This window comes from Nipponia nippon, unplaced genomic scaffold (assembly GCF_047370975.1).
Source record: "Nipponia nippon isolate SJK-2023a ecotype South Korea unplaced genomic scaffold, ASM4737097v1 scaffold_8, whole genome shotgun sequence".
Classification (NCBI taxonomy): Eukaryota; Metazoa; Chordata; class Aves; order Pelecaniformes; family Threskiornithidae; genus Nipponia; species Nipponia nippon.
The window spans coordinates 46626798-46642551 of NW_028262402.1; the positions used below are offsets into that span (position 1 = coordinate 46626798).

General features: G+C 38.2%; 1 protein-coding gene across 4 annotated transcripts in view; it reads left to right on the forward strand.

Annotated features, from left to right (window-relative positions):
- The window catches only part of GLIS3 (GLIS family zinc finger 3), a 178973-nt gene that overhangs the window by 62955 nt on the left and 100264 nt on the right, over window positions 1-15754 (forward strand). The window lies entirely within an intron of this gene.

Genomic DNA, 15754 nt, shown 5'->3' on the forward strand with positions numbered 1-15754 from the left:
GGCCTGTATTAAGAATAGTGTGGCCAGCAGGACCAGGGAGGTGATAGTGCCCCTGTACTCAGCACTGGTGAGGCCGCACCTCGAGTACTGTGTTCAGTTTTGGGCCCCTCACTACAAGAAGGACATCAAGATGCTGGAGCATGTCCAGAGGAGGGCAACAAAGTTAGTGAAGGGTCTAGAGCACATGTCTTAGGAGGAGCAGCTGAGGGAGCTGGGATTGTTTAGTCTGGAGAAGAGGAGGCTGAGGGGTGACCTTATTGCTCTCTACAACTACCTGCAAGGAGCTTGTAGTGAGGTGGGTGTCAATCTCTTCTCCCTAGTAACGAGTGATAGAACGAGAGGAAACGGCCTCAAGCTGTGCCAGGGGAGGTTTAGGTTAGATATTAGGAAAAACTTCTTCACCGAGAGGGTGGTCAAGCATTGGAACAGGCTGCCCAGGGAAGTGGTTGAGTCCCCATCCCTGGAGGTATTTAAAGAACGGATAGATACGGTGCTTGAAGACATGGTATAGATGGACTTGGCAATGATACGTTAACAGTTGTACTCGATGATCTTAAGGGTCTTTTCCAACCTTGACGATTCTATGATTCTATGATTCTGTGATTTTATCATGCCATTGTTTCATTATTGAAGAAAAGTTAATGAGATGCATCCTGACAAGCATGCAGGTGTATAGTACATGGCCCATACACCTATCTCACAGGATCCCCAGGAAATGTGAAGTTTGACCTCATTGGCTTTCCACACAAGTGCATGTGTTAGAATCTGGAGCTAGTTATGAATCACATTCTCATGTAAAGAAGCTGTTTAAAACCTGTTTTGCTTAGCTTTGCTTCATAAGGTGTATGTAAACAGACATTTTGATTTTTGAGAACTGCAATTTCAGAAAGCTCAATTTTTGTTTGTCATAAATATCCCTACATAAAATATCTCTTGTGTAAAACACGCTGGCTCCATTTGCTGCCTGCTACAAGAGCAAACAAAATATCTCAATCTTGGCTACTTGACAAGTACATGGTCTTCATGGTTTGTGGTAATAAAAATATGTTAGCCTTAGTGTGGATGCCCTTTGGTTTAAGTGGTAATGTTTCAGAATACCCACATGTTGGGGCGGATCACAAGTTTTTCTGTCATCTGTTTGAGGAATTATACCATTTGGCATATGGATGGCAGAACATTAATTAGATTGCTAGAGGTATATTGAAAAGTAACACAGGTTTAAGCCACTACAAATAGCTAAGTTGCAAGACACTAATTCTTTCACAGAAATAACAGATTTCTTTTGAGAAACTTGGATGATTCAGAAATACTTGAACAGAAATGAAGTCCAAAGTATCACCATACCCTCTAAGAATAACTAAAGCTGACTGTGCTAGAGCTGTAAACAAGACTCTCATCTTGCTAAACTTGCATTGAAATTCCAATTGGCAACTGGATTTGTACATTTTAAATAAGGCCGAAATAACAGAACAGCATATGCTGTCCTGTCATTTGACTTTTTCTAATGAAAATGACTGTTATTGCTTAACAACATCATTAGTTTTTTTAAACTAATCTTGGGTATCTGCTTAACAACTCTTTGTTTTATTAAGATATTAAACATATATTTTCCTTTTTTAGTATAAAACCTGCCATCAATGATATAAAAGCATTCTTAAACAGGGAAGCTTTTTCAGGGTCGCTGTACAAACCCATCAAATGGTAACCTTCTTTTAAAATGCATTTTTCAGTTAGTTGTAAGTAGAAAAAAAATACCTCTGTGTTTCAAGGGCTGATAACCTCTCAAATAGAGAACAAAACTGACCTCACTTTGCGCCGGATACCATCAATGGGAATGACAGCAGCATGGATAAGCAGCTTTTCCTCACCTGCCAGTGTACAACCGTAACTACAAAACTCAGCTGATTCTGGAGTAGTATTGATTGCTGACTTTTTTAAAAGGCATGCCTGCATTGTGTTTTGTCTGTTGAAATAAATGCTGTAAAGGCATCAGTTTGCAGTCAATTCATCTCCTAGAGTAATTTGTTTGCCTGATTCTGTTGCCAGACGTACTATTCAGGTACAAGCCACTTTTTGTGGTGGATAAAGAGACTGAGCTGATAAAGCAGTTTATTATGTTTCTCTGCCATAAAGTACATTGATCTTGCTCACGGAAAATGTTAGTACTTTCTCCTTTGTTTGAACTGTACCTCTATTTTTCTGGTAATTGTTGTCTGTAACTTAGATCTCATTAGGATTATGCCAAGGTCACTGAATGGCATGTCAGCTTAATTACAGTGGCTCTCAAGCTGAACAGTTCTGACTCACAAATAGGAATTCACAGTTAGGTAAATGAACAATCTGAAGTCTCTGAGCTGCATACCATGCGATGCTTACCTCTTTGCAGTAAGATGCTGAGTGAAGACAGTATTCCTTGGCTCCAGTGAACTGCAGCTGAAGTTCAAAAGCAACTTGACTTGCAACAGGACTGAGCCACCTGAAGGGTTGGCTGTAAGTTGCAGTTTTTAGCTGTCTAATTTTAAGCATTTTAGAAATGAACAGGCTTCTGTTATCCCAGTTGAAAAGTTCTAGAACAGTGGTGGGAAGTGTGAGACATCTGGTACCCTAAAGGAAAGGCATCTGTTAGCAAGAGTGACTTGTCCATTGCAAGCAGTGAAGTATTAAATAGTTCTAAGCACTCTACAGGAAAAAAAAAAAAAAAAAAAAAGATAATGTCCAGCCATCAGGTTAAAAGTCCAGTTCTTAAGGAAAGGCATAAGCAGCCTGCACTCTGGCAGAAATTTCCATGTATTGAAAATGACCTTATTATGATTATGTCAGGGCATATGTCATTGCATGTGTTGTTGCTCCAAAATCTTAGATCTTTCTGCAGCTGCATGATGTGACCCACATAAGAATTCTGTTTGCAGTGAGAGGCAGCTCCCATTTTTAGTGGTCTTTTTCTCTTTAAGCTCTGTGTTTTACCAAACTGACATTCACATATCTTACAGATCAGACTGCCATGTGCTTCTGTAATATAATTGGCTTTATTTTGCACTTCAGAGGTCTTTTGCAGTGATGCTTATCTACACAAACCTCAGGTGGATCTAATAAAAAATGTCAGAATACAGAGGAAAGCAAAATACAGCAAGAAAGAAAATCTTTTTTCATGCATTCCTGAGTAGATACATCAACAACATTTATCATTTATGCTTATAGTCTTAGTGTTTATTCAGATTTGAGCAGAATTAACTCAGGTGTTTTTGAGTACAGGGGAGACGAGAAAAATTCATGTTTCCAGTTAAAAAAAAAAAAAAAGTGTAACTTTTGTATTGTCCCTAAAGTTAAAATAACTGAAGCGTCTGGGAAATCTCTGTTGGCAATAGACATAGTCAGTTCTCGTGGTCAGACCTAGGCAAAGGTCAAGGGTAGAGTTGAGTATCATGATCAGGTTAAATTGTGGTCCAGATCAAAGCAGCCAAGAAATGCACTATTTCAAAAACCTTGTCAAGAGCATCCGACATCCAGTGGCTGAAAGTAGCAATCTGAGGAGCATATGCTGCAAATCTGGAATTGGGCTAGGTCTGCCCCAAGCAGACCAGGGGCAAATGGTTAAAAAGCAATAACTAGAACAGAGCAGTAAGGAACAGTGATTCCTATCCAATACAGGATGAAGACTGGTGCAGGGCAAGTGGGGATTAGGACTGAGCAGTGAATGAGGATCTCCTCTGTATCCTGGGGCATGTGTCCTATGAGCTGTGTCCTGATTGTTCCAGGCTACTCTGTCAGCTTCACAGGATTGCTCTTCACCTCCTGGAATATTGATTTATGGGAACACAGCTGTGGCCAGCTGTATCTTGGTTATTTTATTTACATTGGACTGTTCCTAATTAAAAAAGAGACATTTCCATGTGGCATCATGTAATTGATTGCCTGGCTAGGAGAGATAAAGTGCTGACAATGAACTTCCTGAGAGGCTCTTAAGTTTTCTGACAAAGCATAGCTTTCACCTTGGCCTCGGTTTCTCAGGATGTCTGAGAACCGTGCTTTGCTGCAGTGGTTTGCAATCTCTTAAGTGCCTAGCCCAGGGAGAGAGAAGGAACTCTCAGGACATGTGCCTTACCCATTTCCCAGGACTGTTTACGCAAGTTTGTGTATTCTGAGTGTGATGTATACAGTAACATGCTGTAGGTACAAGACCGAATGTAATAAAAATACTGAACCATTTTAACGGAGGAAGAAGGTAGGTTCAGGGTTTTTTAATATTTCATCTGTTTAATTCATTCTCAGTAATTAAACTCACAGGCTGACTATGGAATGGAAAAGAAGGATCACAAAATAGAAGTATTGTGTCCTTTAATTCAAAATGCACGTGGCTGTTGACTCAGATTTTTAAAATACAAAAATTTTTCAAGCTAGTTTCAGATATCAGTTCTGAGCTTCTCTTATGAAACCAGCCACAAAATGAATGACTAACATGCAAGTCATTACAGTCTCTCTTATCAAGATACTATGGCTTGATTTCATGTTCTGTGGAATTAGATTGATAGATGAAAAGTCTCACAATTACTTCAATACAAATGAAGTACCTAAACTCCTAGTTAGCACATCAGATATGAATGGTTATTACTGAGTGTATTTTGCTGTGGTTGACCTGGCAATTGACAACAGCAGTGCTTACATGTAGACTGATGATGGTTGACTGTAATCAGCTTGTACAGTTCATTGTGACCTGAGGCTTCCTGGGACAGTGATCAAAGTCCTGTGAATCTTTCTAATGCAAAGAGTTATTCATTATACTCCTCAGCACATTCTTTGAGAGGATTGTCAGAAGATTCAGGATTTCTATAATAAATTTGAAGCACATAGAATAACCCCCAGTCAGAAGTGGTAACTTGATATTTCTGCATGATGGTTTTCAGGAGACTAATGGCTAGTGTTCCATAGAGATGTGGAACATCTTCACTATTGTATATAGCAGTCTGGATTTTAAAAAAATTCTTTTCAAAACTTGGTATCTCAGGAGCACCTTTCTGAGGAGTCCACTATGCAAAGGTGTTTAAGAGGCAAGGAGAAGTAGCCAAATGTACTTGCAGGATATTCACTGATGTTTTCCTCTTCAGACTCAGGGTTATGAAATATTAAAACAGGAACGAACATTGCTTAAGACAAAAGTCTGGGTTATCTGAAATATTGTCATTACACCATCCAGTTGAACATGTATAGCTCTATATTTTTCCACCTGGATAAACAGAATAATTTAGGACTCATTATGCAAGTGATGCAAAGAACAGGATAGATAATTTTCAGAATCTTTTCCAAATTTTTAAAGTACATGAATTGCCTGTATGCTGAATAGCAGCACCAGGTTATGTCACTTTAAGGGAAGGCTTGCTGTACACCTCGCATCACTGCAAAAGTTGAGTAAAATTGATGAGTTTCTGACATATACCTTCTTCTCTGCCACTGTTAGAATTTTATATTCTGAGTGAAAAGAATATGTTCCCTCATTGGAGAGAGGGGGAAGGAAAGTCTCTGTGTACTTAATTTGAGGTTTTATTCATATGGGCAAAAGCAATATTCCAGCTGCATTCACATACATGATAGTTTAACCCTGCTGTCACAGCTGCTCCTTGACAACAGACCATGCCTCTGAAGACAGCAGTCTTCTCTGTGGAAAGACTCAGAAAAGAGATCTCTGGTCCTCACTAAGTTCAAGGAAGTCTTGCAAGCGTAAGTCCCTTGAATAAGCTGTAAACAGCCTAAGATTTGCACCCAGAAGTCATAGTCTGTTTCTTCACTACCGCTTAATTCTTTGTGAGGGACTTTGTCCCCCAGGCTGTAACAAGAGTCTGCTGTCTGCAATGACTTCTTCCATGTACCTCACAACCAAAACAACAACAACAACAAAAATACGTATGCTTTCTTTAAGGCTAAAAATTTGCTCACATGCTTAAAAGAACTTGAAGACTATGTTAATAGTGCCATCTGGTGACATTTCATGTAACCCTATGCTATTTCCAAGGCAATGCTATATTTTAACATGATTTTTTTACCTATGTATATGAGTGTGTTTTCTGCCATGTTAATAAAATAACTAATGGAGACTAGATACTCAAACATCTTTTGCTCTTCAGTCTCATGAAGTGCTTTGGAGGCTGTTTTCTCAACTTGAAGGCAGTACTTTAGACATGATGGGAGGACAAAAGGTATGCAATGTTGCCTTGGCTGGAGATTGCCCACTGTAGGAGGGATCTTTGACAGTATCGAATTGACAGCTGTTATTTTAAAACAAAACAAAACAAAACAAAACAAAACAAAGTTTCTTGTAGCTATTGGCTGTAGTATTCTACACCTCTACCAATACCTGGTTAAGTGCTGCGTCAGTTATGTGAGGACGAAGCCAAGGTACACTTTAATGGGACATATCAGTAGGGATGCATCTGTAATCACACATTCCCAAGACCATACGCAGCACTGGAAAATTTGCAATGCAAATTAAGCTGCAATATCAAATTAGAAACACATACACTGAGAACCTAGGTGCTTTTAGCACATTTTTGCTAATGTGGCTAGTGTATGTACCTAGTTAACTTCTAAAGGTCTCACTTAAAGTGGCAGCAGCATTAAAATTAATGTCTGCAATTGTACCTCAAAGTAGAGAGAAACCGGAAATGCCTGAACTCAGCAAAACAGAAGATGACTGTTGAATTGCATTCCTTAATGCCTAACATGTCTTTTTTTTCTCTTTTTTAAAGTGGAACAGACTGAGTTACATTTCCAGAATGCTTAGTGTGTAGTATACTCCAGTGGTCTAGAAAACAAAAAACTTGAACATCTTAAGGCATAAGAGCATAGTTATCTGAAAGTGTGGAGGGGGGTGGAAATTAAGCCCTGTGTTTATATGTCCCCAGTATTTAAAATTCTTACACTCCTTAAGTACATAAGGAAGAGTATAAATCTTTACCATGTCATGAACTGGCCTATTCCTGTTAACATTCAGTGAAACCTGGAAACGGTCCACAAACAAGGATTTTTAGTGAGATTAGGAGTGCAGTTTATGTGCAGCTGATGTGTTGAAAAGTTCTGAGTAAGTGCTGTCTCTATGATACAGTCGTGATTCACAGGTGTGAAGCAATACAGCAGACTCTCAAATGAATGAGTAACTATTTCAAGACTACAGGACAAAAGGATGTATCTCTCTTTTTGGTGAGAGGGACTTTATTTTAACAGATAGTGTTAGTGGGACAGGGGTAAAGTGAAAACAGTCTGTTACATAACCCGGACCAAACATCTACTGGGGACTTTTTTTATTTTATATAGTTAAGCTTTGAACCAGTAACTTATGGATAATTGAAATATCCCTTACAAAAAGACATTTAATCTTTAAAACCTCAGGAAGGAGGAATCAGTAGTTATGCTGGTAACTCGTTTGCATGGTTAATTAAACTTACTGTTAAAAATATGTCCTTTTTCTAATTTTTGTATGTATAGTTTCATATTTTGGATATTAGATTAATGCTTTTCTAGTAAATCAATCAAATTAAGTACTAAATAAAGTGTACTTTAAATAGCAAGTAAATACTTCCAAGAACTTAAGACCAAACTGTAAGCATTGTATTGTGTTACTAGTCCTGTATGATGTGGCTGAAGAAAAATATTTTTTAGTCTTGCTCAAATAGAGATATAAAATAAATTTTCCTGAAGAAATTAAAATTTCAAGCATTTAAAAAGCTTCAATGAAATAAAATATATGAGCTACAGTCTGTTATTAAAAAGAATGTTTCAATAGTTCAGGAGGGATAACAGTTTTCTGTAATCTGTCACTGCAGATATTCATGTCTGATTCTCTTTACTTACAATAGTATTCTTCTGAAAATATTGTAACATCTGTCTAAATATCTTCTTGTTAAGCATGGTTTAACAACGTTTTATCATTACCTAAAAGGTGAAGTTGCAATCTAATAATTTTAAAATGCTTTGACCTCTGAAACAATGTTTAAAATAGATTTTAAATGTTCAAGAAAAAGCTAGATGATCCCAAGGTATACCTGTAAACTGTGTCAAAGGTACCCCAGGCTGTGTTACTAAGGGCTATTGGTGGCTTTTTTCCTGCAGTCATATAACTGACTGTTTAGCTTTTTGACAGCATGGAACCAAACTCTAAATGCTCCCAAGAAATTTATTGTCTTCTTTTACGGTTACACAGGTCTGAGTAATGTATGGCTCTGATGTGACATTCTTAGTTTGAGTGGTTAAATTTACATTAGAACTACCATACTATTTAAATCGGTTGAGGTAAACGGTGATGAAGCAGCATATCCAAGGCGAGAATTTGGCCATATGTTTACCATGCAAACAAATTAAAACCGTGTGCTGTTACATCAGGTATTTTTTGAATTGTTTTCTTGTTTGCCTTGTAATAGATTACATTCAGTTGCTGTAATCACATGTTTTCTGTTTAGGATGCACGATGACAATGTATACAAATCTCCAGCTGATGTATACTCTGTTGTCACTTGACAGAACTTTGTATAGACACAGTGGCCTTCCTTATTTACTGACATATTGGACAGAAGGTTTGCACATCAAGACCTTTTTTGTAGGCATGATCACTAGGTATATCGCTAACTGAAACTGTAATACATCACCATGTATTATTCTTCTGTACAATTTAACTGCTTGTGCTGTTGTAAAGTCCAGACATACTGAGTAAATATAATTCAATAAAGGACGCGTTGCTTATTTGTTCTGCTTGTTGGCAGTAAAAGGAAAATCTTGCATTGTTTTTGTATTTTCTGGAAAAAGAGTTTTCTCATAAGAGGCTTATATGGGGTACGTAGCTTAGTGAGACTTGTCACTAATTTAGGAATGATTACAAAATCCTGACTTGAGAGGCTAAATATATTGATTCTCATGGTCAAAACTCTAATATGATGCTCATTGTTCTTGTAGAAGGTTGGTGCTGTACCATGAGAGGAGATGGGATTTATCTGAAGGAGGACAAAGAGTCCTATTCTGCTTTTCCTTAGCAGCATGTAAGTGATGTTAGTTCAGTTTCTGTAGAGGTCTTGCCAGGGCAGGCTGCTTATAGGATGTCTGTATCAGCACAGGCCCTAATTGTCCATATTTAGCTTTATGGTTTCTTGATAATGATGTTCCCTGTATCAGTCCTCTTCTGTTTCTAAGGATGTATGTTGTATCCATTGAGCACCTTCCCTGAAACATATTGTAGTGTTCTAGTTGTATTCTCTTCCACTGCCATTTTACTTGCCAGCTAATTTATCTGCAGCTTCCATCATATTTGCATCTGTAAACACCACAAATATATTTGGCCCCGTAATGTGACTGATATTTATGCATTTCAGACTCCTTCTGTATAGCTGGTATCATGAAGCAGAGTGTAAATGCATAGTTCTGTTCCTTTTTATGTGCTCTTGGATTGTGAGAGCAGAACTCAAAGCAACCTTTTTTGTGCACCATCTGCAAGGCCAGTGACATTTTTCAGTGCCTGCCTGCAATTGTGGCAAAAGTAACATCAACAAACCCTGCTATGGGAAAGTGAGCTCTGACATTTTCACATCTTTGCTGTGGCACACATCCAATGCTGTAAGTCAATATTAGGTAGCAAATAAATAACAAAAAATATGCCATGAGGAATTCCACCTTTTTAAAAGTAGAATTTATGCTTTCATTTCTGAAGTGAATAAATTTGGAAATCAAAGGAGAAAATTATGTATTTATATGATTATTTAGATTCATTTCCCCTTTGATTTCCAACATCAACACTGACATTGGATGTCTTTTTAAAACATATTTTCGACTTAAATCATAAGTTAATGGACTATGTAAAGTTAACTTAGAAAGTGAGCATGAATAATTTCCTATACTCAAGAAATTACTGGTTGTGTATTGTGTTATTCAGGATGTCAGTCTAGATGCAGGTGATGGTCCTATCATGCTTTAAAAACTAGGAGTTGCTCAACTGATATTCAGGTGGTGCTGTAAACTTCTTAAACATTAGTCTTTGCTTATGTCTATTCACACATGCATGAAAGAAGTTGGCTGGGTCAGAAAATGAACATTCAGAATACTAATATTTGAAAGTTTATCCCTATGTGTATTATGAAAACATCCATATAAGATATATAAACTTCAGCCATATTTTGGATACTCGAAAATGTTTACACTGAACACCAAAGTGTTTTGTAGTTGCACATCTTCAGTTTGTTTCCTCATATGTGAAGGAAAGTACTGGCAGCACAAGCAAAGGAGAGTTTTAACATTACTGTATATTAAAGTATTCAGTGAGAATAAATAAGAAGACCACTGCCTGACAACATATCAGCAAACTGGGAAGCAAAATTACAAACGAACAGACAGTCAATTTTGCAGAGCAGCTCAAGATCCCAAATCAGTTATTTAGCCATCGACTCCACAGAGCTGAGATTTCAGCTTGGACCACTACTTGGTATTTCTACCCTGTGCAGTGAGGAGCAGTAAACTGCCACACACCCAGCCAGTTTTGCCACATTAGTTCAGAAATAAGATCATGCTAATAAATCCTGGTTCTCAAATTCGAGGGGCTGTGCTGCTTTGCAATGCTATCCCAGTGTTGCTGTTGAACTGGCTTTGCTGTCTTTCGTCTCTGCACCAGCTGTGCTCTACACTTTGGACTGCTGCAGAAAGGCGTGCTCCTTGTGGCTGCAGACTTCTTATTGCTGCAGATTACTTTGTGGTCCTCAGAAGATAGATGCAGATTCCCAGAGAAAGCCAAACAGTTACTCTGGTTGTGTGTAGCGCCATGTAACAGCCACAGCTACCTGAACTCCCAGGCACACTCCCAAAATAGAGAGACTGGGAAATAAGACTCCCAAAGAGCTGACCTGTTTAAGCATACTCCAATCTTGCATTCTCTTCCCAGCCAGCAAAGACCATACTTACTATATCCCATCAATGCTTAACAGTTTTTTTACCTTCTCTGTTCACCTGAGTTAAATTGTGCAATACTGATAAGTAGCTATTTCTACTTGATGGACAAAGTGATGTGATTTTTTAACTTCTGAAAAAGTATACATTCATCTTGTTTTGCAAACATAATCATCTTCGATGACTGTTCAGAAAAGGATAAGGAAGCAGCTGGGTTTCTTTCCCCCACATCTCTTTCTGTGCTCCACTGCATTAGGGGGTTGTGTGTGTTTGGGTGTGTGTGTGTACGTGCATGCTGTTGGCCCCCTCGTTCTTAATTTTTAAACTGGCTCCTGCTGTCTCCCAAGAAGCTGAAGACACATTACTGTTATTCAGGCATGCTTCTTCTGCAGAATGTTTAATGTATTGTAAATGCTACCATTGTTTATTTCTTCCATATCAGTTACAAAATTTTTGCCTTTGATAGATTTGTCCATCAAATTTGATGTTGTTACTGCTGTTGTTACAGGTAAACCGGGAGGTGTTTTAGCTTTTTCCCATTTAAAGAACTTTCCAGACTCTCCTCAGCTGAAATTACTATTTAGTTTGTGTAAAAGTACCTTGCTCCTAACAGTGTTACCTCATTGAATGGGAAAGTAATGTTAATAGAACTAATCAATATATGTCAGAGACCTGCTGATATTGCACACCATTGAAGAAATATTTAAAAAAAAATTAAACATTATTTATACTGTCATTCTAAAAAAGGCTAACAAGTTTGCAGGCCAGTTTGTCCCTGACCCCTGTGTGGTGTGTGCTTTTGTATGGGAAGAGCATGAATATCCTGCTCTTTTTGTGTATGCCCTGTTTAAAGGGCCAGCACATCTGTAATCCCAGAACAACACAGGCCTAGTGAATGCAGAAAGAACATTTAAAAGGATGGAGCAAAAGTTGTATTCTCTTTCTGTCTAAAAACATAGTGAGAGAACAGGATGTTCCTGCATGCATAACACTTTCCAGCTCCTTCTGGCTAATACAGGTGAGCTAATCCAGACACTGCAGGAGAGCAGGATTCAACTGGAAATTAGGTGTTTTTTATTTAGATTTGAGGACATTTTGATTTCATTTGTGCAGTTTCTGAACTATAAATGGATATTTGAAAGTACATCCTGTCATTATTCTCTCAGAATATCTGGCTTTGCTATAACAGGGAAGCAATAATGGCTCATGCTTAAAAATTACTTTTAATTTACAAAAGTCTTACAGTAGTTTACCAATATTACATATAGGAATGGTTTGCTACATACCATACAAATCACATCTTAACTATGCACAATCGTAGATAAAAACTATTTCTGGATTGGTTGATTTCCAGACTTCCGTTATAACACATTAGGCACTAATTATAAACATGCTTTTCCTTCTGTTGTGGGACTCGCTGCTTGACCAAGTTGATGGTGTTGCATAAATCATTGATATTCTGTTTATGCTGTAGGCTTTGATTATAACCTACAATGTTATTTTCCACAGGGAACATATTCATTAAAAAACACACACAGAAAACTTCCAGCTTCAGTTGTTCGTACATACCTGCAGATGTGCACTTAGGCTATTGGTAGTACAGAAATCCAGCTGTTGATGTGAGTTAGTAGAACAAGCAGGTCTATTCCTGACTCAGTTCCTCCAGGATCTCTGCTAGGACTTTGTCTACTGCATCTATCCAAACTTACTTTTCTTAAAGGTTGTGCTGCATAAAAATAGGAGCTTTTATCTTGACCTTTGTCATTTTGCAAAGTAGGAATTAAATCAACTCTTTATGGTATGTGAGGTAATTCTTTGCTAAGTATGCACATCCCAATCTCTTCCTAATGAGCAAATAATTTGACATTTAAGACTTCCTCCGCAGTCTGTTAGAAGCCAGTTCTTGAAGATAATTGAATGCTTTCTGTAAACTCTTAAGTCTTAGTATGTGTTTGAGAAGGTAGAACAAAAGTATGTTCATTGCTTGAGAATGTTGGAGAAACATTTAAAACTATGAGAAGACAGACATTAAAACTTATTTCATATTTAACCATGGAACAGGAATTTAAAATAAGAAAGGGCAAGGCAGCTTGTGTAATTAATCTCTTTAATATTCAATACTGCAAGCAGAATAGGTACTTGCTGGATGGTTACAGCTGCCCCCCCCCCCCCCCAAAAAAAAAGGCAAAAAAGAAAGAAGTGGGTAATACGCAAGGGAGAAAATGGAGTGTGGAGAGGGGACAGAGTGGAGTCAGACCTTGAAAGAAACACTGCCACCACTCAATTACATTTCCCAGATCTTTGTTCCCTAGAAAGATCAAGATCTTCTTTCCCATCCCTGGAAAGTGTTCAAGGTCGGGTTGGATGGGGCTTTTGAGCAACCTGATCTAGTGGAAGATGTCCCTGCCCATGGCAGGGGTGGTGAACTAGATGATCTTTAAAGATCCCTTGCAACCCAAACCATTCTATGGTTCTGTGAAAGGACAGGATCATTTCCATTGATGTGTCTTATTAGCTGAAGCATTGCAAAGGTTTTATCAAAAAGCCTAATTGTTCTTTTTAGCAGTCTGGTGAATTCTGTCTTTATTACTTCTTTTCAACTTTCTATGTTATTAAACATACCAACATAGACATATGCACCCTAGATATTATCTTCTATTCAGATACTGTATTTCTCTACTGTATTTTGCTTATGTATTTTAGGAGGTGTCTTCTTTTTTATCAGTACCAGGGAGACAGTATAACCATTGCATATGGGGAGAGGCAGTAGAGGACTGAAGGAATTTCCATGGCACTGTTGGCTTTGTGTGGGCCTTCTCGGTACTGGCCCTAAATACTCAGATTGGTTTGAAACTACTGTAGGAGCTGCTGACTCACATCTCCCTATCTTCAGCTAAGCCTGTGTGTGCAGAAATACAAACACATTGTGGTGTCTGTCTTTGTTACACTGATTTCTTCAGTCATTCCAGTGTCTGTTGTGCTAGCAGCTATGGAAATAAAGAATAATTCTGGCAGAGTTACTATTATTATGCTGTTTTAAAATTGTTTTTACCCAGTGCTCACTTCAGAAAAATTTTCTTTCAGTCTTCAGGACATAAGAGTGTTTTAGGAGGGATGCTGTTCCTGGACTCCTGTTCTCCATTCAGGGGAGTAGGCCTGGTCTTTTCTATGAAAAACATGCAGAAAAACATCACAGTGTCAAAGAGGCTTCCAGGCTGCCCTCTTACAAAGTAAAATTTTATGGTATTGCAGCTGCCAGTCCAAAGTGGGAAGGAAGGAAGGAAGATACTTCAGTGAGGAATGGAAACTTTCAGCAAAAGCTTAGATGAAAATCCTATTGTCATTACCAAAAGTCATCATAATCATGGTGTCCTGAAAAAATGAGAAATATACACGGTGGGATCAGAAAGGGAAATCACCTAGGTTACAAATGGTGAATTCAGTCATACCTTCTAGGCAATGACCACAAGTTAGGCTGGGTTGGATCAGGCAGCAGGTACTCCTCGTTTTCCAGAAAGATGGTATGTGTGCACCTCAGTACCTGCATGGGTGATGAAGTCAATACTGATAGGATGTTTTTGGCAAGACACGTTTTTTAACAAGTTTCTGACTAGAAAAGAAGATCAACCCAGTCTGTGGGGTTTTCTTTTGCTAAATAAATAATAACAGCTAGAGGTTTCAAAATATAGTTAGAGCCAAACAAATATGTTAAAAATCCTTATCAAACTTGTTATACAGCTGTATGGGGTACAACAAATTAATCCACCAAATAAATAGGACTTGCATAGTAGAAAATAACAGGCTTTGAAGATTGATTAACTATTTTTATTACAAACTTTAGAGGTGTTCACAAAGGATGTTCTCAAAAAATAGAAAATATTAATGATTCTGGAAACTGTTTCAGTGGCATGCATACAATAAACTCTTGGGTAGCAACATTTCTGGCTGAAAAGCTTTTGAGAATAAATTAATCACCATACAATAGCATGAGGATTTGTAAGTTTGACATGCTAATACCACTCTCATACCAAGAAACAGTAGTTTGACATTGAGTTTGATGGAGTGTCCCATCTGCATGAGCCTGTCCTGCCCCAGCTCTCCAGCACTTTGATTTCCTGGGATTTCAGTCTAGGAAGGATCTGGTGTTCTTCTTGTTCCTAACCTAGGAACCTAGATCTCTCTTCTGGTTGAGAGGCCAGGATGCCACAGTGTGCTGGTGTGCACTTGGGCACAGCCTGTTCTGGTGTTTTACTCTTCTGTCAGCTGTGTAGGAAGGACAAGTAATGCCTAATGGCTTGGGCTGCCTTGGCTTTTCAGTACCTAACTAGAGCCTCTTTTAAGAAGCTTTTTTATCATAGTGTTGTTCTCTTGCCTCCTGGAAATGGGGATAATTTGAGATTATTCAAGCTGGACACCAGAAATCAACAGCGACTTTGAGCAATATTGCATGATTTTCTGCACAGGAATGCTTTCATTCTAGTAGTACTAAGAGCAATTGCTGTGTTAATGTTGCATCTAGCAGATTGTGTAGCCTGTCGAAACTTCTGTTTTGTATGCCCTTATCTTATAGTGAAGCATATCTCAGCTGATGTTTTTGTACTTCCCACATCATTCTTTGCTAGCTGAGGTTAGGTGTGACCTCCTGTGTAGCACATTGCTCCTGCTCCCCAGCAGCAAAAAAACCCAGCTACAGGTCAGACTAGTCTGTCTTGCACAGTTGTAGATAATACATACCAGCAACATTCATCCCTTTAATATTTTTTTTAATTGAGAATTTTATAACTCTTTACTATATCTAGAAGAAATCTATTCCTTTTTGCCTGCATAGAAGCAGGAGGAGCTGAAA